The following is a 26,398-nucleotide window of genomic DNA, read 5'->3' on the forward strand; positions in this document are numbered from 1 at the left end:
ACGCTCTTAGCATGGAGATAAAACACAACATAAAAAACACATACTTGCAGCCTCACGGCCACTCCGTGCAGTATCACATCTTGTAACAAACATTTCCTATTCAGAACAAATATACCGGTCACTAGCTGTCTCCACCAGAACAGAATCGACGCAGCCGACTGGATGACAAGGAAATTGAGTCTCACAGCGTATTATCGGGCGATAGAGAAAACAAAGTAAGTCTCTGTAATCATATTCATGTAATATGATGTATCTCTTTAGAGATGTAGAAATAATGTACAATACACGATGACCCAGCTCTTAGAATAAAAATTACGCCGTCGAGAGATCTTAATTTCAGCACTGATCGGAAAACTATGTTTCACTATACGAGGTCTTGAACGAAAAATGTGTGTGATGAACGTGTTTGTAAGCTGCTTGTGCTTCATAATTAATAACCACCTACCACATAGACTTTGGTCACGTTCTTAGCAAAAAATAATGTTTATAGAATAAATATTCGTTTCAGTTCTCAGTCATTTTCTTAATTTATTTCATGACGACATCTTCAGGTGTCACCAAATGGTTATTTGAACATAAATGTGTGGCGGCTGGGGTCGGTCGGCTATGGGGGATCACATCCACGTCGAACAAACCCATGGGACGGAAACAAAGACATTAATTTTGAGGAATGTACCGGACAGAAATGAATTCAGTAATAATATAAATAAATGAGTAATTGAACGCACGCCTACGACCAACAATCACAGCGTCCCTCTGGGCAGCACGACACACAAGTGATTAGTGGAGGCGGCCCAAAAGCCAGGTGACCACGGCAGCGGAGGCGACTGGCGGTGGAGCCAATGAGTAGGGGATGCAGGAAGCGGGTGTTGACTGATCAGTCGGCTTACGTAACAGTGATTCACAAGATCTATACACAACAGAATTACAAATGTATGAACAAAAAATAACAACATACAAACGTCGGGACTCAACAAAACTGCCCAAAAGCCAAGGTGACCGAGTAAATCGGATTAAATAGTTATAAGATATAAATACAAATAAAACATCGTGTATTTATGATATATAAAATTATGTCTAAAAATTGAACAATAGAACAACGAGAGATGTGTAAGTTTTTTTATTGGTAACGCCAAATAGCGCTCTGTATGAAAATCACTGGATGTGCTGTGTGCAGTCTGTGGCTGGTTTGCATTGTTGTTGGCTATTGTAGTGTTGGGCAGCTGGATGTTAACAGCGCGTAGCGTTGCGTAGTTGGAGGTGAGCCGCCAGCAGTGGTGGATGTGAGGAGAGAGATGGCGGAGTTTTGAAATTTGTAATACTGGATATCATGAACTGCTATATACATTATGACTATTAAGGTAAATACATTGTTTGTTCTCTATTAAAATCTTTCATTTGCTAACTATCCCTATCAGTAGTTAGTGCCTTCCGTAGTTTGAATCTTTTATTTAGCTAGCAGTAGTGGCGCTCGCTGTATTGCAGTACTTCGAGTAACGAAAATTTTTGGTGAGGTAAGTGATTTGTGAAAGGTATAGGTTAATGTTAGTCAGGGCCATTCTTTTGTAGGGATTATTGAAAGTCAGATTGCGTTGCGCTAAAAATATTGTGTGTCAGTTCAAGCACAGTCATGTGTAATTTTTCAAAGGGGACGTTTCAGATGAGGCGTGGTAGGAGAGTGGTGCCAACTGTTTTCATTGGTACTCTACATCTGCATCTACAACTGCATCTACATCTATACTCTGCAAACTAACGTGACATGCATGGCAGAAGGTACATCCCGTTGCGCCAGTAATTACGGTTTCTTCCTGTTCCATGCACGTAAAGAACGCTGGAAGAACGATTGTTTGGATGCCTCTGTGCGTGCATGAACAGCAAGCGACCCACCCAAAACTAGCTCTAGATCTGCACACGACTCTCCATCCAAGATAATATGTTCTATCTTCCCTAAGAAAACGTCCTCTGTCCAGTCACAAAATGCTCTTGATACTCCATATGATGAGCGTACTTTTGCGTAAATGTTGTACAGAGTCAAATGGTATTCGGGAATCAAGAAAGATAGCGTCACCCTGATTGCCTTGATACAGAGCTTCCAGCATGTCATGTGAGAAAAGTGCGAATAGGCTTCACGTGATGGATGTTTACTAAATAAATGCTGCTTGGCATTGAGGAGATAATTCTGTTCATGATGCCTCATTATGTTTGAGCTCAGAGAATGTACTAAGATTCTGCAACAAATCGATGTCAAGGATGTTAGACGGTAGTTTCGTGGATCACTTCTACTACCCTTCTTGTAGGCAGGTGTGACCTGTGCCTTTTCTGAGAACTGGGCGCGCGTTTTTGTTCGAAGAATCTACGTTAGATTATAGTTAGAAGAGGGAATAACTCAGTCGCAATGTCAGTATAGAACCTGTCAGGGATTACATCGTGGCTTGGAGCTTTGTTCGGTTTTAACGATTTCAGCGGTTTCTCAAAACCACTGACACCGATACGTATTTAATTCATCTTTTCAGAGGTACGAGGAATAAATTTCGCCAATTCTCCTACGCTTCCCTTTGTGAGGGAACATTTGAAAACGGAGTTAAGCATTTCAGATTTTGCTTTGCTACCGTCATTTTCAGTTCGTGTCTCATTCGCTAGGGACTGGACACTAACTTTGGTGCCACTGTAAGTAGGCTGTTTATGTTTTCTTATTGGCAACGTTACGTAGCGCTCTGTATGAAAATCATTGGCTGTGCTGTGTGCAGTCTGTGGCTAGTTTGCATTGTTGTCTGCCATTGTAGTGTCGGGCAGCGGCAGCTGGATGTGAACAGCGCGTAGCGTTGCGCAGTTGGAGGTGAGCCGCCAGCAGTGGTGGATGTGGGGATAGAAATGGCGCAGATTTGAAATTTGTAAGACTGGATGGCATTAACTGCTATATATATTATGATTATTAAGGTAAATACATTGTTTGTTCTCTATTAAAATCTTTCATTAGCTAACTATGCCTATCAGTAGTTAGTGCCTTCAGTAGTTTGAATCTTTTATTTAGCTGGCAGTAGTGGCGCTCGCTGTATTGCAGTAGTTCGAGTAACGAAGATTTTTGGTGAGGTAAGTGATTTGTGAAAGGTATAGGTTAATGTTAGTCAGGGCCATTCTTTTGTAGGGTTTTTTGAAAGTCAGATTGCGTTGCGCTAAAAATATTGTGTGTCAGTTTAAGCATTGTCTTGTATAATTTTTCTAAGGGGGCGTTTCATATGTCGACCCTTAGCCGCGGATACCTCACTGGAATCTTCTTATTTTTTTCTTGTAGTTTGTGTAGTTAGTGTAGCTATTGTATATTGCTAATGCGTAATTGTGGAGAGAATCTCCTTTGTAGTTGCAGTCTTTCATTGTTGTACAGTAAAACAGTTGTGGCATGCATGTAGATTTGCACCAAGTATTTCGCAGCTGTGCTTGCAATGAACTACATATTATTTTCAGTGCTGTGTTAATGTGTTCTCTTATTTTTGCTCTTCAAATTGTGCTTTTCTGTGTTATCGTGTGAAATATTGTGAAAATAACGGCGTGTGAAAAACGTAACACTAGGCTCCAAAGTAAACTGAGAAATAATAGTGACGACGAGCGTAGCTTATCAGCACCACTGTGTAATGAATTAACAGATATTCGAAGTAGTAGTAATTTGGTAATTGTGCATAGGGAAATGGATCGGGCGGCAAATAATGGTGTAGGCAGTGAAACAGGTAGTGAACAAGGAAGCATTATCGATCGATCGGTCGGCAACAGCTCGCCTCAGGAATCCGAAATGACAGGACACAATTTCGCATATACTGTAGATTCAGGTTTTGGGTCCTCACCGTTTTCTCAAATAAGTCAAGACACATTTTCTGCTTGTCAAAATGTGAATGTTGCCGGTGCAAATTCACTGCCGAAAAGCACTGAGGAACATGTTTCAGACACCAGTGCACTGTTATTACAGCTAATGCAACAAATGGGACAAAGGCTTCAAAAGTTAGACACAATGGAACAAAATCTCAAAAGTTAGACACAATGGAACAACACCAGAGACAAACACAGCAACAGTTAGACACAATGGAACAAAATCTTCAAAAGTTAGAAACAGTGGAACAAAATCTTAAAAAGTTAGACACAGTGGAGCAAAATCTTAAAAAGTTAGACACAATGGAACAAAATCTTCAAAAGTTAGACACCACGCTTGAACAAACACGTGAAGATTTATCTACTGAGTTACATAACATCGAATCGAAATGTCAAAAAGTCTGTAATGACGTAAAAACAAATTTGTGAGCATTTCCAACCTATTTTTTCGCGTCATGAAAATGCATTACATAATCACGAACCAGCCATAAAAGAACTGCAAACTATTGTTCATGAAAATCACGACACCTTGCAAGCTAAAATTGACTCAGTTGCATCTACCGATTCGGTTACGCAACTTGCAAAAACTCACGAAAACTTAAAGGACACAGTAGATACGATTTCAACACAAATGGACACTCTGAAACTTGGTTCAGAAAAACACACTGAGGAAATTAGTACACTATCGGAGAAAGTAGCCAAACTTTCGGATCAGTTCACTAACTTATCTGCAAAGGTGGATGATGATCTGAATGACACAAGACCTGTAGCCATCACTGACACAGAACAGTATGAACAAATTAAGAAATTCAAACAAAATCAGAATCAAATTAATACGCAATACAAAAGAGAAATCCGGGAAGTACAAGATCAGTTGGCACAAGTAATACAAAAATTTCTTATTTTAGAGGACACTCGCGCTCCAACACGGGAAGAGGAACTTAGAAATACGGAAAAGCCACAAAAAAATAACACAGGGCATTTCGGAAATTATGAAAGAAATTGGCAAGGTGCACCGAATTTTGAGATGGAACCGCCGACACGACGTAACAATGACCGATATGCTACTCGCCGACACGATGATTTTGACTATAAGCTGTTCATTACTACACGTAAATTCAAAACGTTTAAGAATTCAGCCAACGACATTCATCCACAAGCCTGGCTCCATCAATTCTCTCAGTGTTTTCCTCCCAACTGGTCATTGCAGCACAGGTTAGAATTTATGTGTGGCTTCTTGGAGAATGAACCAGCTGTAAGAATGCGATCGGTCATTCACGATTGTCACAGTGAAGGAGATTTTTATCATGCCTTCCTCTCAGCATATTGGTGTCAATCTACACAAGACCGAGTAAAACATAGCATCATAATGATGAAACATTTCAAACAATCTGAATTTTCCAGTCTTGTTAAATATTTTGAAGACATGTTGCACAAGAATCAGTACCTGTCAAACCCATACAGCCCCTCAGAACTCATCCGCATTTGCTTAATCAAACTGCCTGAACATTAACGACATATTATTTTAGCAGGACGTTGCAAAGACGACATTGAAGCTTTTCAGGGACTCTTACAAGAATTAGAAATTGACACTGACAATCGCGGAACGCGAAAACAGGAACACAACAATTACCGGTGACATCCGTCGCAATTCCGCGAAGAAAGAAATAATAACTGGACACGACAAGGCTATTCTCACAACACAAATCGTGACCAAAACAGACACCATCCGTATGACAACCGTTGGCAGAATAATAGTTACAGAGAAAGATCGCTTTTCTGTAGTAATGAACGTGACAGAGACAACCAAGAAACAGACAATATGGGAACCAAAATAATTATTATCAAGGGAGACAGAATAACTTCAGACGCAATGGTCCACCACGCAGTTCCGATTCCAGGAGAAATTCCCCACCACATGACCGACAAACAAGAAACTATGTAAACTACCGACAAAACGACAGATCTTAATTCCATCAGAACTGGCGAGCTTCAAACAGGGCAGGGCCTTCTCGTCAAGTTGAAATTGTAGAAGTTAGGTCTCCTAATCCCAATAACGACGCGCGCCAACAAAGGAACGCTCAATGACTCGCACAGTAGGCAGCTGCGTGCGCCGGCTGGCCCAGACACAAATAACATAGACGCTAACCTTGAGAAAAATTTTAGTATTCCTCACCGACGTATACTGCATGATAATTTCGTTCAAGTTGAACCTCTGCGTATTAGGAAGAGTAAAGGATTGCACTACATTTCACATGTAAAACCGTTTATTGAGAGAGAATCTGCTTTTTAACTTTGTCTTTTCCATAAAACTTTTCACTTCACATTTCTAGTATGCTTTGTCAGATTTAGAAACTGGTAACATGCAACAATGTTTGAAGTTAAATATTCAGTCAAGAACCAAGAGAACTTATTTCAACAGAAATTAAGAATGCATTGTTATAGTGAACAGACGACACAGTGTTGTTATTTGTACATTCTTGCTTGTTAGTTGCATGATTACGTAACGACTATAAGGCTCACATACTTAGAACATTTACCAGTACTGCTAATGAGATTTTAATGCAACATTTTGGTTTGCTTGAGAGTGGATTCTGGATTTGAGGTGCTTTCTGTGAAATGCCAGATGACACAGTGGTTGGTTTGTGTGACAGCTACACGATTTTATCACAACACTGCTAATGAGTGACAATTTACAATGTTGCTTTTGTGGTGTATCTGTTTTATATCTGCACAGTTTTTTCTGAATTCTTCTGTAAAGTGAGACATGTTTTAGTGGTGACTTTTGTGCTATGGCTACAAGGAGACAGCCTTTTCTGTAGGACAACAATACGTTACAACACAGTACTTTCCTCATCACGGCAATAAGCGTAATAACTAAGATATCTATACGCAAAGCATTTCACTTTTGTTTATCATGAGATAAGTACATTGACTTCTGCAGAACTTAGCTTTCGGAGGACAATAACTACGACTTTTCCACAGAAATTATCTTACAACAAGACACACATTTTAGCGTTACAGTACTCGTATTTGAGTGATTAATTTTGTACATAAAACATATATTTTTAAATATATATGAAGTACAATGATACAAAGGTTTTCCGTGATACATTTCATTCCATTACTGTAATCTGTATTACCTGAGGGTATAATTACATTAATCCTCAGGGGGTACACGCCTACTTTGTGTACCATGTGTTTGGCAAGCACAAGGAGCCCTAGCTAATATGGTATTTGCTTATACACCTTTACACATTGGTACCATATTTCTCTAATACATAAATTACACAGCTATCTGATCATTTAACTGAGAGACAAACATTTTTTTTACTACATCAGTGACAGATGTTTACGTAATTACACCGTTGTATAACTTCACACTTACGAAATTGTATTTTGTCTCTACTTTGTGAACTGTTCATATTTTTTCGGACCCATTGTGATATTATGAGAGCTTTGAATGATGTATTTGGTATGAGATCATGATTTTTAAAGTACGTTTGAGGTAGATCACACTATTGAAATGAGCAGAGAATTTTTTTAGGTTTTGAAATTATTGGAGGAAGCTACGACGATTTTGAGAGTTGACTGAGATGTTATGATGTTATTATTACGATGACTATGTGTATTATGCTGTTGCGGTATGTTTATGATCAATAAGCTGATGCTATATGAGTTATTTGATTATGCTATCTGTTATGATGAAATATTGAAGAAGTGTCGACGAATAAGGTAAGGAATAATGAGTAGTGTTTAGAGACTCTGGTTTGTGAAAAAGGTTGTTGGAAACCAAGAATCGTACTTTAAGAGTTATGAAGTGTATGTAAATGCATGAATGTATTACAATGCCGACGAAAATTTTTTGGACATTGTTATATCAATAGCATTTTGTTTCTACAGATTTGTAACGCAAATTCTTGACCTGTGAAATATTTTTATATGAGACTGTCACTGTAGCGGAAACTGCTGTCGTAAATATTTCGGTAAGAAAGTTAAGTGACCACCTTCACGTAATGCATTGTGGGTACCCAGCTGTGTGACAGACACCCAGAAAAAAAACCATTAGTGTGTACCTTTCAGAGGCACAGGTGGAGAAAGAAAAAGAGGCCATTATCTTCGCTATTGACATTCCTTTGTAGAAAGCATCATAAATACGACACCCTCAAACTTGAAAACATGATTACACTGTAGAGTTCTTAATTTATGATATTTACTGAAATGAAATGATGAGAAACATTTCATGTCTATTGCCTTGCTAGTTGAAAGATTGTTTACTGCATTATGAAATGCCATATGGCTAGTGAATGACATTTTACGCCTTGCTTTGCCTATTTTGTTTAATATCTAGTTCCTAACTGCACTGCACCATTGGTTAAAATAAAATTTTATAGATGTACTAATATAAATATTTTATGCCTACAGATCCAGTAAATATCCATTTTAAAATCTACTTAAAAAAAATGAGGGAGTACAAAAAGACATTTCCCTTCACAGGAATTGCATACATAATTTTTGTCAATGACTGGGTAACTTATTTAGTAGTGTAAGTTATGGTGATGCATCACCCTAGTGTTAAGATGTGACATAGGTATTAAACATGGCCATTTTTACTGTAATAATTTTTCTGCTTGAGCTTTGCCATGTTTAGATATAAGTTATTGCATTTGCTGCTGCTGTTTGCCAGGCATAGTGCTACTATATTTCACTTTACATTACTCTGTTAAGCCAGTTTTACTACTGATTTATTTTTCTTGTTTGCTGCTCATTGCCTTATATTAGTTGTGATATTTCTGCTTGCTTTGCCAATTTGAACTTTTTTGTCATTGCTGTTTGTGTTAATTGTTTTGTGCTGCTTCACTGCCTCGTCGGTTAGTTTAGCATCTGAGCTCAGTAGATTTAAGTCAGCTTAAGCTGGGGTAGGCCATATAAGAGAACAAGTTGTGATGAATTGGAAGAAATACATTGAGAAGTATAAGAAAATGGTTTGGCCAAAACAGTATTTTGAAAGAGGATATGAACCAAAAAAGTAGGGTTTAGGGACAACAGGTTTAGGTGGGATTTTCTTGGAAATAAATGATGAAGTAAGATAATGGAACATAAATAATGAGGTAAGAAATATGTGAACATAAAAATACAGAAAGTATGCTTGAATAGGATTTTTTTGGTGGAAACAAATGTTGAAATGAGACGAAAGATCTATGGAATGAAGTTTTTGGGTGGACTGCAGTACCACATATTACACTGAAAACAAACCCTGTCCTTTCCTTTTGTGTTATCCCACTATGTGTTTGTGTACCCTTGTGTATTTGTTTTCTTCCTGTCTCTGTGTAGTTTCATAGAATTTTTTCTTCTTCTAATACTAAGCTACATTCACTCTGATGGGGAATACTGCTATCGTCAAATATAATTGGCATTAATAATATCTTATTTACCTTGTAAATATGCTGAGACATTATTTATTCTGTTTTGTTGTATTGTTTATGTGTAAAGGTGATGTTTCAAAAGTTATTCTGATCTTTTATGTATTTACTTACGTCATAATTCCTGTAACAGTGATGTATATGTTAGTTCTATTATTTTGTAAAGCCTGTATTACTACAAATGTTATCTGTATTATTATGTTTTAATGATGTATTTTGTATCTTTGCTGTTGTATTCTTATGTTATAAAATTGTAATTGACAGCACTTCATCAAATTAAGTAACTTGTAAGTTCCATTTCACTGCACATGTTTCTGTTGGTCATACTATATGGACAATATATGAGAAGTAGGGACTGTTAGTGTTTGCATGTGTGTTAATAATTCAGCAAGGGACTGGATAACAGCATTTCTGGTCCTATGGACAATTCCAAAAACTTTGTGAGTGCACCAGTGGTGGTTATGGACTTGCTATATTATCTGCAAGACTCTTCAATGGTGATTGTGCACCTGCACAGTCATAACAGATAACTGCTGGCCATCTCTACAAGGACTACAGTGGGTCTGCATCTTTGATGACCCACCAATACCATTATTTCTACAAGGACTGCAGTGGGTCTGCACCTCAGGTGGCCCACCAATACCATACCCTCTACCAGGACTACAGTGGTCTGCTCTGTGATGACCTACCTACCAATATTCTTCAAAACTTCGAATGACTCTGCTGTGGGTTTACTCTGTTGTGGCCCATTACCTGTCTGCATGTCGAGAGTCAGCACTGTCTTTCCGTTGGAAGGACAACACTACTTCTTCAAGACTGCACGGAAATCCACTACTTCCGTGTGCATTTTCTTTTACTGCTCATACTTTGAGAAAAACACTGCAATTTTGATGTGTTGAATGATCAAGACTGTCTTTACGGAGTGTGAAAAAAATTTAGCTTTTGACCAACATTGTATCAATAAGTGTGTGCATTTGATATATTTGTTATTGTAATTATGAAAAATTTTATCAAATCATTATTGGCCAGTGCCCAAAACAATTTGTAAAATTTTTTGAGGGGAGCATGGGGGCTATGTAAGTAGGCTGTTTATGTTTTCTTATTGGCAACGTTACGTAGCTCTCTGTATGAAAATCACTGGCTGTGCTGTGTGCAGTCTGTGGCCAGTTTGCATTTTTGTCTGCCATTGTAGTGTCGGGCAGCGGCAGCTGGATGTGAACAGCGCGTAGCGTTGCGCAGTTGGAGGTGAGCCGCCAGCAGTGGTGGATGTGGGGAGAGAAATGGCGCAGACTTGAAATTTGTAAGACTGGATGGCATGAACTACTATATATATTATGATTATTAAGGTAAATACATTGTTTGTTCTCTATTAAAATCTTTCATTTGCTAACTATGCCTGTCAGTAGTTAGTGCCTTCAGTAGTTTGAATCTTTTATTTAGCTGGCAGTAGTGGCGCTCGTTGTATTGCAGTAGTTCGAGTAACGAAGATTTTTGGTGAGGTAAGTGATTTGGGAAAGGTATAGGTTAATGTTAGTCAGGGCCATTCTTTTGTAGGGATATCTGAAAGCCAGATTGCGTTGCGCTAAAAATATTGTGTGTCAGTTTAAGCATAGTCTTGTATAATTTTTCTAAGGGGACGTTTCACCACTAACAGCCTTTACATGTAACCACTAGTTCTTTGGATTTTGTAGAATGTCGTTTGACTATATTCTGCTACGGTAGTAATTGAAGACATCACGCAGTGCTCTCTTGACAGACAAAAGAGTTTCATTCAGCATCTCTATCTATAACCCTACGTTTTGTTTTATACCTAGTATGCAATAATCTATGCTTCTTTCGAAGTTCCTTTGCAGTAACTGCATACCATAGAGGTTCCCTCCGATTATGAACTGGTCTACTGAATAGATATCTACTCAGTGCGTGGTCAACTATTCTTTTAAACTTTAGCCAGAATTCATCTACATGCTCCTGACCTGTGCTGAAAGTTTCAAGTTCCACATTGAGGTATGACATTACTGATATTTTTTATCTAGTTTACTGAACGTATATATCTTTCCGCTTCTTTAAATTCGTTTTATAGAGCAAAAATATCTTAGTAGCTTCCATGTTAGTATGCCAAGCCCATAGCAATTGCACGTTAGTAGCTCCTCCTCTTTTCCGCAGTTGGTTGCACCAGAAGATGATACTTTAAGCTTCGAAACCGGTCGTGGAATAAATTAAGAAAATTAGTGGCAACTCAAGCGGATGGTCACCTAATCAAATATTTTGTACAGAAAAATAATCGTCAGTGATGTGTCTTCGATTTTTCCTGTTCATACCTGATTGACGAAGATGGTGCATTATTCATCTCAGGAACTTGCAGGCATGTATTTAACCCTGTCACATCAGTCGACAAACTTAAATCGGATGAAGGTACTCTGGTATTTAAACACTACAACGAAACCAGTTCGCAAATGCGCGCTTCACTGTATTTATGGACTGAGTTTAATTTTAGCTAATGGATGGCTCTTAAATGTATTCCAGAATGACACCTTTTTCATCTGCGTCACATGACAGCTGATCAACCAATATGACAAATAAAGTAGTTCGTTGTGATAATAAGGAGTGTTTACAGAAGAATTTTTTATTGTTTTCAACAGTGATAATGAAGTTAGTGATTGGTCTTTCAGCGATTTACAGGCTGAAGAATCGCAAGCAGTAGTTCAAAGGGAATCTAGTTCGGAAATAGTGACATGTGACGATGCTGAATGTGACAATGCTGTATGTGCATCAGCCCATTCAAAAGTACACTAAGCAAAATGAACAGGATTGAAAAAGAAAAGAGAAACACTGATAATAGCTCCGTTTTTATTCATTTCAATACGATGTCAATTTGTTAATATAGACCACATAATGTTACAGTGTCTTAAAATCTGTATCAGACATCACCTTGATTGGAATAAATTTATCGTTATGATTAAAAATTTGCGGTACGCAGAGTGGGCCATCATTCTCGACAAAGAAGTTTTCACACAGCAACGTAGAGTTTCAACGTACGAAAGAATATTCATTAAAATGCAGTCTTCATTTTGGCCTCAAAATATCCGATTTCAGGAGTGTCAGAAAAACTGGTGAAGTAGAAATGCCACTCTCATACGTTGCCCAACGTATACAGTCAGTGTGGTCCAATAGTTTTGAAGCCGAACTTCAGTTCTGTTAATAAATCATCCAGCGCAGCACTGCAACGTCGAACTTTCCATGATTTTTATTATTCATGGAAAAGAATTTATTTTACAAGGATAGTGTTGTCATCATAGTTCTCTGAGGATATAGATACTGCGATAATGAATATCTCAGTACGCTGTTCAATTGAAGAGGAATTGAGACGTACAAAAAAGGACCCTTACAGAAATTGGAGAGCAAAACGCAAGTAAAAGAAAAGTAACTGCTGAGAAACCGTGGGCAAGAGAAGAGATACTTCAGTTGATCGTATAAAGTAAGAAATACAAATATTTTCAAGGAAATTCATCAGTACAGAAATACAGTCACTTAGGAATAAAATAAATACACACATGTTCATGAAAAAAAAAAAAACGGAACACCCTCAACGACCAGAGATAGGTCGTTCATATTCGCAGGAAATGTATGTCAGTATGTCCTGCAGAGGTGCTTAGAATTTCAATCAGTTCTTCAGCGTGTGTCCTGTCGATCAGTAGGCACACGGTCCACCATGGGCCTTCATAACTCGTTCCATACGTGATGGCACCGACGAGTATAAAGCGTGAACGGCGTTTCGTGGTAGAACCATCAATGCTGCTGTCACATGGTTTCTAGGCTCATCTGCGGTTGGCACTGGGTCACAGCACAGCACACTTCGTTTCACCGCATCCCACACGTTTTCGATTGGGGACAAGTATGGCGATCTGTCGGGCTAGCGCAAAAGGCTGACATACTGTGATACCAAGAAGGCGCTTGTTCGTGCAGCAACATGTGGTCGCACATTGTCTTGGTGAAAAGTGTCGTCTGTGGTGCCGTACAGAAGGCTTATGGCTACGGGTCGCAGGATGTCATTCACGTAGGTCACGCTGGTCGCAGTGCCCTGGACACGCAACAACTGTTACACTGTTATTTGTGATGTACCCAATGCCCTCCCACACCATAAGGCCTTGAATTCGCGCTGTATGTGTCGTGTGAATGCAGTCACTGTGATGCCTCTCCCCGTGCCTCCGGCGAACCGAAATACAGCCATCATTTCCAAAAAAAAAAAAAAAAAAAAAAAAAAAATCCTTGATTAGAGTGAAAACACTGTCTGATGTCACACCTATACACAGTGCGTCGTTCCATACAATATTGGTGTCTAGCATTGAGACGCCCTGCTAAACTCGCAGGACAGGACAGGTAGTTTAAGTTGTGGAAAGGGGCCAAAGTAAGCGGCTGTCAGTTACACACGAACATACAACTTTTTATTTGATCAAGCGTTTCGAGGGCTAAGAATTAAAAAAAAAAGATAAAAAAGCAGCTTTAGTTTTGGAACTTACCGGCTGAAATTCGCCGTACAATCTCATGCCTTAAGTGCAAGACCACTTTAATTTGAAAAAACGGCTGAAAGCCAGTAGCTTAAAAGCTCAACCCCAATCAGAAATTTAAAATGTAAAGCCTTACCTTAAAATAGTTCCTTAATTAGGCTGAAGGCCCAAAGAGTCTGACGCTTTAAGAGCTAACAACTTAAATTCTAAATCGGCTGAAGGACCAACACTTAAGACTCAATAACATTAATTTTAAAAATGCCAAAGGCCTTACGTAAAACAATTCTTAAATTAGACTGAAGGCCCAAACCATTTAACACCTTAAGAGCAGAACAACTTTAATTCAAAATCGGCTGAAGGCCACAAGAATCTGACACTTTAAGAGCAAAAAAACTAAAATTTAAAATCAGCTGAAGGTCTAATACTTAAGACTCAATAACATTAATTTTAAAAATGCCAAAAGCTTTACGTAAAACAGTTCTTAAATTAGGATGAAGGCCCAAACCATCTGACGCCTTAATCTAAAAATCGGTTAGAAGCCATACATGTACAAACAACAAGAAGAAATTTGAAAAGGCAGTGCACCCAAGGGTGCTCATAAGTTCCGAGGGTTGGCCTGGAATTCAAACACTACGCTCGCTTAAGTGAGAAAGGCAGTCGGCCCAACCATTCTCGATCCGACGACAACCGAACCGACAGACAGTCAACAAACCCACTGACAAGATAACCTCCGCTTCACCCCACCAGCACACAACAGGGAGTTCAATGGAACAACGTAGAAGGTATTGGCACCCACAACTAATTATACATTGAGCTGTCAACCTACACACCGTGCTGGACAGCAACAACATGATGAGGAAAATACACTGCCTGAATTTATATCAACGGCCAGGGCAGGTAACCGGAACGTTAACGGCCATAAGGCAGAAGATACCGCTGGTGCACTTCAATTCAAATAAGCAAGTACAGTTAAACTCCACTGGAGGGTGGCTAAGATTTGCCAACTTGAAAACACACGTTATTGATTGCGCGAATATCCCAACAGCCTGCAACGAACTCTAAATGACACAATGTGAACAGTCCTGACTGGCTGGTAGATTAAGTCAAAACTCAAGTTTCATGTCCAGGATCGGTGAGCCACGAACCTCGTAGCAATGGGAACAGCGCCACACACTCCGACACCACATAGAGGCCACCAGCGGGCCCGTCCAAATTATGCGCCGCGGAGATTTCCTCGCTGCTCCATGACAACCGACCAACTCCCAGGCCAGGAAACGGTGAAAGGACCAAATATAAGTCGGCTGATGAGACGACCAAACGAACGACCAACAGACGGTCGTCCCACTCCAATCTCCCTCTCCAGTTCATGTCTGTCGCCAGCGGTCAGCGACCAGTGACTGGCGGCCCCTCACCAGCACTCCGCCCCTAACTTCACTGCTGCTGCGTCCCGACTGCACTGCTGGGACCTCTCCAGCTGACTGCCAGACACACGACGACCCAGAAATACGATCTGTCACTCCAGATATGGTAGGACAGTGCACTTATCGATACGCGCTGCTGCTACCGCTCACGGGCAAGTAAGGCAGGAAGTTAGTGATGCCAGAAATGCAATAAGAAAACGAGGCGTCAGTACTTTAATAGAAGATGACAAACAATAAATGAGATAAACGCGAGCCGTGCACGGCTCAATCATGTTTCTGCACATCCCTCGAAGATAGGTGGAGAAGTGGACGACGCGCACATATTCCATTCCTTAGTAAATAACAACGGACTGTCACCACTGATAGCGTACGATGTGTTACAATGATCCACTGTTGCGCCAGAGACGAGGAGGACCCAGATCTGCCCGACCATGCCATTCTAATGAGGTGTCCATCTTCTCGGCTAGTGGTCTGGGTGTTGCAACCTGATCCAACTCATCGTGTTCTACGGCCTTCCGTGAAGCATCGCCCTGCCGAAACTCATCGTCCTCACGAGCAGCAATGTTCCAAATAGGTGCCTCACAATATGTAATGCCAATAATGTGCCCTCTTTCGAACTCAGTGATTTGACGACACGGTTTATGCACAGGTCTGCGAGGCATCCTGCACGTCTGCTCAAATGCAGTCCATTACCTTCGGTTTATAGCGACAACAGGAGCCGCAGGCACCTTTTACCCGAATCCGTGTTCCGATATGGTTCAAATGCTAATCATTTCTGCAGAACATACTGATGTACATTTCCTGTGAAGATGAACTTCCTATGACTAGTATTTCAAGGTGTTGCGTTTTTTCTAAACATGAGTGTGGTAAGTGAAGTGGCGCTAAATCGCAATGGCTGCAGGAAAAAAGTGAGGAAATTAAAAATAAATGATCGTCTGAATGACAGACTCACCAACATAGCCTTGACTGAAATTAAAAGCAAATGCGGTATCATTAAGCGTGCTATATGAATTCCACTGTTAAATTCAGAGTAGAGAGAGGATAGGTGGAAAGGGTATATTGAAGTCCTCTACACGGACTGGTGAGGGGGGGGGGGGTTGGGGGAGAGTGCAAAACTGTGGAGAAACGTAGAGATTGGAATACAACCAGCAAGAAATTGAGGATGTAGGCTGATACTCTCAGGCGAAAAGGTTGGCCCAGGAGGGGGATTCAAGCTAACAACATCAAACTAGTCATAAGACTGATGAGTCAAAAAAAAAGAGAAATTGTATTTTCAGCTGACACACTTGCATTACTCAGTGCACAGGGAACCAGCTTGTGAGACAGGGTAGTGGGCCTCACCTGAATGGAATCCACCCGGCGGATAAACGACCGCTGGTATACTAAACCGATCAACCTGAATTAGCCTCAAAACGACGAATAAAGTGTGTTTGACTTCGCAGATTTCGTAAACGATTAACTCCCATAGGTTATCTCTCAAATGTGTGACATGAGGAGACCATGCAACCAAATTAAATAAAACGTGATCGTTACATGGTGTTAGGACGTAATGTGTTGTTTAACGCTGTTTCGGTTGACAAACTATGTGAACTTTGAAATTTACATGTCGATTAGATGTGTACAAAGGTGCATATGAGGATTTATTGTTAATAAATAAAATGAATTTTCCAAACCAAGGAAACAGTAGACCCGATAAGGCGAAATAAACGGTAGGATTGGAAGATATAGTTGTTAGCTGCTGCAACTGACACTACGACCCCGTCTCGTGTCAGATAGCCAGCAACGATTCTCTGCAAGATGTGGGTTGGGCCTTCTCTAAACACGTGTACATTGCGTGCTGTTAAAGGAGTGCTAATATTTTTGCATTGCTTCATATGTAAAGAGAACACGTGCCCAAATAGCTCTGGAATTTAGTTTCCCTACTGTGGAGGATTGCAAAAACTCGAACGGTCGGTACATCTTTCATACTGAAGGGCTTCGTCGTTTTTAGTCAGAGGTGGACTAGAAAAAAACCGCAGGTGAAATCTAGGTGAGTATTGCATAGAGGTCCGGTCTCAACGCACGCTTTTAGAGCAAATATTACGAGTTCACAGTCCGTCTACCGTGCTGCAAAGTTTCACATGAAACCAAGCGCTCCGTTGTTACCCTCGGGCAAGTTCCAAACTTTCTGCGAACAATTCGGTCTTCCAAAGAGGAAGAGGATGCGCGCGGAAGTGTATGGTAGAGGGAGGAAAAGAGGAGGGGGGGTGGGGGGGTTTGAGGGCACTCGTGCACCGCTGTCGGCTACAGAGACAAGCTCCGGGGCATACGTCACTCAAAGAGGATCTTGTGATGACAGTGTGTTTAATAATTTATAATGGCTCAATTTAGTCTCACGGAGAATTCTCTTTGCTAGAAATGAATGATGCAGCATTAACAGAATTCGGGTAATTTTGTTTTAAACTAATTTTAATATGACAAAATAAAAGGTTAATTATCAATTATGTTGTATGCTATTTGCAGCAGACTTGAGAATTTCTGTAGCAAATCCAGAAAATAAAGAACAAGAATTAGACATGAAATATTTTGACCAATGTCCTAGACAAAAGCAGGTCAAGGATAAACCTAGAATGGTTAGTGATAGGTTAGTTTCACAGGAACGTGAGATCAAACAATGAGACAGAAATTATTGGTCTTAAGTAATGAAACCAGATTTGGTATTTTCTGAGTATAATGATCGCCGAAGAAAGAAATATAGTGGGTATTAAAAGTAGTCTAGGGGTAGCGTCTTTGATTACTAATCAAAACGTCCTGGACCCTACCATTGAGCCTCACCACAGCCTAAATTTTAAATAAAAAACATCAGCAGTAGCGGCGGAAGTGTTCCGGTACAAGACGTCACTCTCGTTCTACCAATGGGCTTGTGAAAGGCGGCAGATGGGGGTGTCGCAGAGTCAAGGTATCTCTTCTGGAAACTGCCCCAAAAATGGGAAAAAATCAGAAATCATTAACGGCATGGGGGCCCAAGAGACAATGGAAACCTCTACATTAAAGAACATAATGTGTGTGCACAGGACATAATTGGAAAAAAAGTGTCGTGATTATTTCTCAATTGGCAAAAGATTCCGCACTAGTCCTCCATTCGGATGTCACAAGAGGACAGCATAGGGGGAGTTGACAATGAGGAAAAATCTGAATAATCAACGAAAGGTTAACGTTCTACGAGTCGGAGCATGGGATGTCAGAAGTTTGAACGTGGTAGGCAAGCTAGAAAGTTTGAAAAGGGAATTGTTAAGGCTCAGTCTAGATACAGAGAGTTAGTGAAGTGAAATGGAAAGAAGACGAGTATTTCTGGTCGACAAGTACGGTGTAATATCAGCAGTAGTAGAAAATGATATAGCGTGAGCAGTGTTAGTTATGAATGGGAAGGCAGAGAGGAGTGTGTATTACCGTGCAAAGTCTTGCTCGTCAAATCGACAGTAAACGACCACCGACAACAATAGTTCAGATATACAAGCTGACGTCTCAAGTAGAAAAAAAATGGTTCAAATGGCTCTGAGTACTATGGGACATAACATCTGTGGTCATCAGTCCCCTAGAACTTAGAACTACTTAAACCTAACTAACCTAAGGACATCACACACATCCACGCCCGAGGCAGGATTCGAACCTGCGACCGTAGCAGTCGCGCGGTTCCGGACTGAGCGCCTAGAACCGCTAGACCACCGCGGCCGGCTCAAGTAGAAGATGAAGTGACAGAGCAAGTATATGACGATATTGAACGGGTAATGGAGATATAGCAAAGGGGATCGGTATGCGGTTCTATGGGAAGAAGTAGAAGAACGGGATACGGGGGAATTAGGGCTTGGTAGTCGGAATGAGAGAGGAGAAAGAGTAATGGAGTTGTGCAATAAATTTCAGCTAGTAATATCGAATACTCTGTTCAAGAATCACAGGAGGAGGAGGTATACTTGAAATGGCCGGGAGACAAGAGAATGTTTCAGCTATGTTACACAATTTAGTAATGATAAAGAAAGGGCTGAAATTTAAGAGTCTGAAAGAATCAATGTTCAAATAAGTCGGATATGGAGGTACTAAATAATAAAGAGGTACGCTTGAAGTTAAGTGAGGCTATAGATACTGTGGTAATGAATAGCTAATTAGGTAGCTCATTTGCAAAGGAATGGATATATCTACAAAAGGCAATCACAAAATATGGAAAGAAAAATATAGGTAGAAGGAAGGTAAATTCGAGGAAACTATGAGTAACAGAAGAAATGCTTCAACTGATAGACGAAGGAAGGAAGACAAAAATATTCAGTGGAATTCCGGAATACAGTAACACAAGCCACTTAGGAGTGGAACAAATATGAAATCCAGGGAAACTAAGGCGAAAAGACTACAGGAACAATGTCAAGAAATCGAAAGTGAAATGGTTGCCAGAAAGACTGACTTAGCGTGTGCAAAAGTCGTAACAACCTTCAGTAAAAATAAGAGGACGGGAATATTAAGAGAACGATAGGAATTCTACAGTTAAACGCAGAGGAGAGAGCGGATAGGCTGAAAGAGAACACTGAAGGCCTCTAAGAGGTGGAGAATTTGTCTGATGACAACATAGAATAAGAAATATCATTCGACTGGGAAGAGATACGAGATGGATATTAGAATTTAAAGGAACTTTGAACGACTCAAGGTCAAATAAGGCAGAAGTTATAGGTGAAATTCCATGAGAAAATCTAAAATATTTGGGGGAATCGCATCAAAATGCCTTTTCACATTGGTGTACAGAATGTATCAGACTTGCTATATACCATCAGACGTTCATAAAAATGTCATCCACATCATTCCAAAATAGCATGAGCCGACAAGTGCGAGATTTTTTTCAGCTTAACAGATCACGCATCCAAGTTGCAGATAAGAATAATATACAGAAGAATGGAAAAAAATTGAGTTTCTGTTACATGACGATCAGTTTATCTTCAGGGAAGGTAAAAGCACTGAAGAGGCGGTTCTGACGTTGTAATTCATACGGAAGGAAGACTGAACAAAAATCAAGGCACGTTCATACGATTTGTTGACTTGGAGAAAGCGTTCGAAAACGTAAAATACAGCAAGATGTTTAAAATTCTGAGAAAAAGGAGTGTAAACTGTAGGGAAGGACGGATAATGTACAATATGTACAAGAATCAAGAGGTAAGAAAAAGATTGGAAGACCCAGATTGAAGCGCTCGCATTAGAAAGGGTGTAAGACAGGAATGTTCAATCTGCACATACAAGAAGCAATTATGAAAACAATAGGAAGGTTCAAGAGCGGAATTAAAATTCAAGGTGAAGGATGTCAATAATAACATTCGTTGATGCCATTGGTATCCTAATTGAAAGTGAAGAAGAATTACTGGAGCTACTGAATTGAATTAGCAGACTGATTAGTACATAATATAGACTGAGAGTAAAGCGAAGAAAAACGAAAGTAACGGGCAGTAGTAAAAGTGAGAACAGTGAGAAATTTAACATCAGAAGTGGGGATCACGAAATAGACGAAGTGAAGGATTTCTACTACCTGGGCAGCGAAATAACCCACGGTGGAAAGACCAAGATGGACATTTAAAGCACACTAGCACTGGCAAAAAGGGAATTCCCAACCAAAGGAAGTCCACCACTATCAAAGATAGGCTTTATTTTGACGAGGAAGTTGTATGGTAATGAAAAATGGACGGTGGGAAAACCGGAACAGAAGGGAATCGAAGGATCTGTGATTTGGTGCTACAGAAGAGCTTCGAAAATATGGAGGTTTTCCTGAGAATCGAAGAGGAAGAATGGAAATGAGTGACTAGAAGAAGGGACAGTATGGTAGGACTTCTGTTAAGAGATCACAGAATATCATCTATGGTTCCAGATGGAAGTGTAGTGGGTAAAAACTGTAAAGAAAGAGAGAGACAGGAACGCAGCCAGTAAATAATTGTAGACGTAGATTCCAAATGCTACTGTGAGATGAAGAGACTGGCGCAGTAGAGAAATTCTTTGTGTACTGCATCAAACCACTCAAATGATTCAAAAAAACCAAAAGTAAAAGAAAGATCTGGGTAATGGACAGATATGTGGTGTCTGTGTTGAGACATACCAAGCCTTGAATGTGGAAAGATGAAGAATTTTTACACTCCAGGCTAACATGGAGAACTGCATCACACCAGCCTTCGGAATGCAGGTCGTACCAACGACAATACTGAAACAAGAAGAACAATCACAAATCTGACTTTCAGAAATGATGCTACCTTATTAAGAAACTATCCTAATACCAAAGTAAGGAAGGAATTTGTCAAAAGATTTGGTGTGAATATGTTAAACAACTATTGCGACTGTTGTAAATTCAGTAAATATGAAAAAATGTTCTTATGCCAGTCACAGCAGCTGGTCTAATCTATTCGAGACAGCAAAGTAAGTGGCAAACTTGATAAAAAGATCAGGCTATTGTCTTATATAGAGATTTTATTATGTTCAATAACAAATTTGTAAAAGATGTCTTTTAAGATGTTTATCGGGCAACGGGTCTGAAATGTCCACATGGTAAAGGGGAGAGCAGTTGGAGTTACGTTGAGCAGTTCCACTGAATAATACAGATGGAATGACACAGGCCAGTGCGTTTAATAACTAAGTAATCATGGTTACGTACGGATGCATGTTCTCGCGGAATATCCAGTCATAAAATATTATCTGGTTTCAAGCCAAGTCAGGTAGTTATCTTCGTTAACTGCTCACGAGCTTTCTGCAGAGATCTCCTCTGCCATTGCCAAGTGGTTGACTGTCGTCTGAATGCCGCTGCCGTGATTAGGCAGTCACGCCGTCGCCAGTGGCGTCATTGTTGCCTACACCCGTGCCACGTATGGCAATGTTTTGCTGGCGCGATCGTCGCGCCAGCTTCAACTTCCCAGTCACAGGATCACAGCTTATACGCAGCTGCAATACACCATGTTTATTGAGGTTGTTGCCCGATTCTTCGATCTCTGTTGCTTCATGTATTACACTATCCCAGAAGTCGTTGTTCCGTTTAATAATATATGTATTGTCGAATGTAATTCGGTATCCGTTTTCCGGTGCTTCCTCCACTACAGTTGATTTTTCGGGGTAGCGTACGTGGAAACACATTTCATGCTCTATCTACGCTGTTCGATAGTGCGGACAGTCTGATCGTCAGTATTAAATGGACTAACGGCTTCCGGAAAAGCTTGATGCAAGAGGGAACAGAGATCAAAATATCGGATAACACCTTTAATAAAGACGGTGGACTGCAGCTGAGTACGGTCTGGAATCCGTGATTGGGGAGTTGAAGCAGGAACGGCGGTTGTACCAACAAAACATTGCCATATATTTCTCTGACCTAGGACCCAGTGAAGTCACTCGCGGCGGCACGTCTGTATAAGCACGGCAACGTTATTCAGACGTCAGTCAACCACTTGACAGTGGCAGAGGAGATATCTGCCGAAAGCTCGTGTGCAGCTAACCACTTGAGGCGGCTTGAAGCAGGAGAATAATTCGTTAACCATGGTTACCTTCAAATAATGCAAATAATGATAGCAAAATCGTGTGGTTTCTTCACTCGTGTCACATTATACTTCAGACTTATATGGTCGAAATTAAGAGACTGCAATCAGTGGAAGATATCCATAGGGAAAAATTGATTTCCAGTGCCTGTGATGATCTTTCCTTGTAGAGCCTTCAAGTGAAGCGGTAATAATAACCACGCAAACTAGGAAAACGAGGATCCCTCTGCACATTCTGTAAGCTTACGTTTGGTTAGTGGTTAGATGGAATGACGATATATGGCCATATTATTGTGGGCCTGAGCGGAATATTGGAGCAGCACTGACAAGAGGGGATTGGAGGACGTTGTCACTGCAATAATTCTACATGGACAGTACAGTGTTGCGAGGGAGGTTAACTTTCTGAACAAGCGAAGCCACTGGTACTGAACAGACTAGTGCAACAAGGGAGAAGGCAGATTTCGACGCTGACAATAGCAGTCGTGTTTTACGTTGCGTGACACGTACTGGTGCATACGCAAAACGAGTACTGATCATTTTTGCAACAGACTTATTCTTAGTCTAGCAGCCCAACCAGTAGATGGGACTGTACTGGACGAGGACGCTTCAGGGACATGACGGTAGAAGGCACTGGTTCGAAGCCGTAGCAGAGCGACGGCTCTTCACACTAAATCCACCCTTGTACGTACAACGACCGTGCAGCTGGCCACACAAGTCGTCTCTAGCAGCGTGGCCGACTCCTGCCAAGGAGGCAGCAGGTGTGCACACAAGCCGTCGTCCGCCATCGGAGGATGTGCATCCCCACATGGTGGGCACGCACGACGTGACGCAGCCGGGCTTCGTCAAGGGCATATGCGACATCACTGGCAACACGCTGCTGGCGCGGAAACCGCACGGTCAGCTTAGGTAAAGAGGCCGCCAACGCGATAAAGTACCGCATCAGCATCAAAGGGCATGCACGCAGCCAGCCCGGGGGAATTCATTGGCCAGACAGCCTGTGACCCGGAGCGTGAAACTGCGCAGTAGCGCCAATAAAGGAAATGGTTTCATTTGCAGCTGTCTTCCTCTGGAGTCTCTTGGACTCCCACCTTCCCTCCTCCACCAGTGCCAGAGTACATATCGACGAAATGGAAGGACATTAAAACGACATGTTAATCAGCAACACAACATGTTTCAAACAAAATTTTGAATCAGTGGTACCAGAGCACCACGAAGAATTTAACCAGGCCATGGATTTTAAGGACATCTCAGTGCTAGCCAGAGAAAATATTTATAGAAGGAAAGTCTGCGAAGCAACTGAAATTCAAAGAATAAGCACGACTTCGATAGGGATGTGGCATCAGTTTTCTGTCTTACTCACCACCCACTAACAAGAAAGTAAGCTGCAAAACGCAAGGAACATAAAAAACTACCAGGAAAAAACCGAGGTGACACAACGACAACATTTTGGATTCTTCCTTCCTTTCAGTATCTGCTTCCAGTATTTACTCAAGGGCGACGGCCCAACAATCGCACCTTAGTAGCTGCACTTCTCCGAAAAGAACTGGAAAATTGGAGTTTATAAGTGAATGCGACACTATCTGTAGATTGTTGAGTCATCTAGGGACATACATGGTACCTTGATGGAGTTCCTAGCAGAGTAATCCAAACGGAGACCCGTGTAGAGGCAGACATCAGAAGATTGTTGATGTACAACTTTAGACTTACTGAATCGCTTCTGATACAAATGAGGGGCAAAACTAGCCAAAGGAGGTAGTGCGTGAGATACATTGAATGGCAGCATGCTATTAATTTATGGTGCCGTGCTACTAAAAATAATTTTGCTCTGGTTTTATTTTATGTATATTGTAATACGTCCATAGAAGCCAAGGCTTAGATTATATGGAGGCACATACGTCAAGGTACAATAATTGTCGAAATTTCATAACCCACTGTGAACCGGAGGAAAACGGATAGGCCGTTGTTCCCGCTAGTGGACACGAGGCAGCGCAATAGTCAGTCCTTGCTAACTGACCTGAATTGTAAGTCTTTAAGACTCCATGGTATGAGTTAATGTCTAAACATGCTGATCCGAGAAAGTGGATGAAATGCAATTCGACGTTTGGAGGAAGGGAAGGTGCCGTGAGATGATGGTGTTGCAAGAGAAATTATTAAAGATTTAAGAATAGCTATACGAAAGAAACTAGTAGAATTATGTCCAAAATGTTTATGTACATTGCTCTCCATATAATTAGGATAACACGTTAATTACCGGACTTGACAAGATAGTTAAGGCTGGGGTGCCTACAAAGCTGGGGGGAGGCCTTGTAACACCAATATCGATATTCTCTGTAATTCTATCATATTACTTCTTAGTCTGCTTCAATTAATGTGGCATCTGTATAATCATGATCTTTGATGTAAAATCTACGTAAATGTTTTATCCATTATTTATGACCATTTATGTAACAGTAATTAATCTGTGGCTGTAATTTTAAAAGTAATTATCCGGTAATGAGATTTTTAAAACTTTACTTGTAGTACTGGTACATGCATAGGGCATGCAAGTTGCTAAGCATGTAAAACAAGGAGAGAAGTACCTCTGCAAGGAAACTCACTTGGCAGGAATAGAAAAAGTAGACTTGGCCATCGAACTGCAAGGTTCCTTTGCGGCAAGAGTTAGTTGGTGACTAGGGCAAGGCGTTCGTATCCCAAGAAATGAATGAGGCAAGAAGAACAAAATGATTATATAAAATATGATACTGTATATGGTATATAATATAAGTTGGTTTATTATTCATGGTACAATTCGGTTAGCTCTCTATTACGAAAATCCTACGCTAAGAAGAGAATTCTCAGAGCTTATTACATGACAAGCCCCATGGATACCTCTGCCGCCTTTTTTGGATAACCACGGGAGACCATCACTGTCCCACCTTCACCTCAAATTATCAGTCGAGTACTGTACAACTGCATGGAGCAGTTATGCGGTTCCCTTTTCAATAATTAGTTTGGTTTCTTAATCTTCGTATTTAGCACCTGAGTTCCACCCCTAGTAGATATGGGCAAACTCTTTCATCCTTGGGAACTAGTTCACTGGTGATGGTGCTTTCTTGGGAATCGTTCATTTTTAATCGCTCACCGTTCATTTGTGCATGGTGTATGGTTCTTACGAAAATTAGTAGCATAGGTGACTGGAGGATGGAAGGCACCAAGAGGGGGCACTTGCCTACAGAGTTTTTATTCATAACAGAATTCTCACACACTTGTAGAAGTAACATCTGTGATTCCGCAAAACCTCTCGTTTAGCCAACTGTAGGGTTATGTGGCTGATCGCAGTGAAATAATACAAGGTGGCCCACGGAAAACCGGCTCCAAGTACAGACTGCTCGCCAATTACGTAGGATTTGTTGACCACTATGAGCAGAACAGATAAACATGTAATAACTAGGCAGTAAAGAAATAATAAATAAGGTAATGCAAACAACTTAGAAACAACAGATGACGATAGGTGTGCGGCAGTCAGCAGTCTAGAACTCGGTGCCGATTTTTCGTGCGCCACCCTGTACCACTGTACCTCTTTACAAAATATGAGACCAGACACTCGATTATGGACCGCTTGCTTCATTCAGTTGTAAGTCGGTTTGCCTTCCATAACAATGAAGATGCTGTTTTACCTTGGATAAAAATAAACG

This window comes from Schistocerca cancellata, chromosome 8 (assembly GCF_023864275.1).
Source record: "Schistocerca cancellata isolate TAMUIC-IGC-003103 chromosome 8, iqSchCanc2.1, whole genome shotgun sequence".
NCBI lineage: Eukaryota > Metazoa > Arthropoda > Insecta > Orthoptera > Acrididae > Schistocerca > Schistocerca cancellata.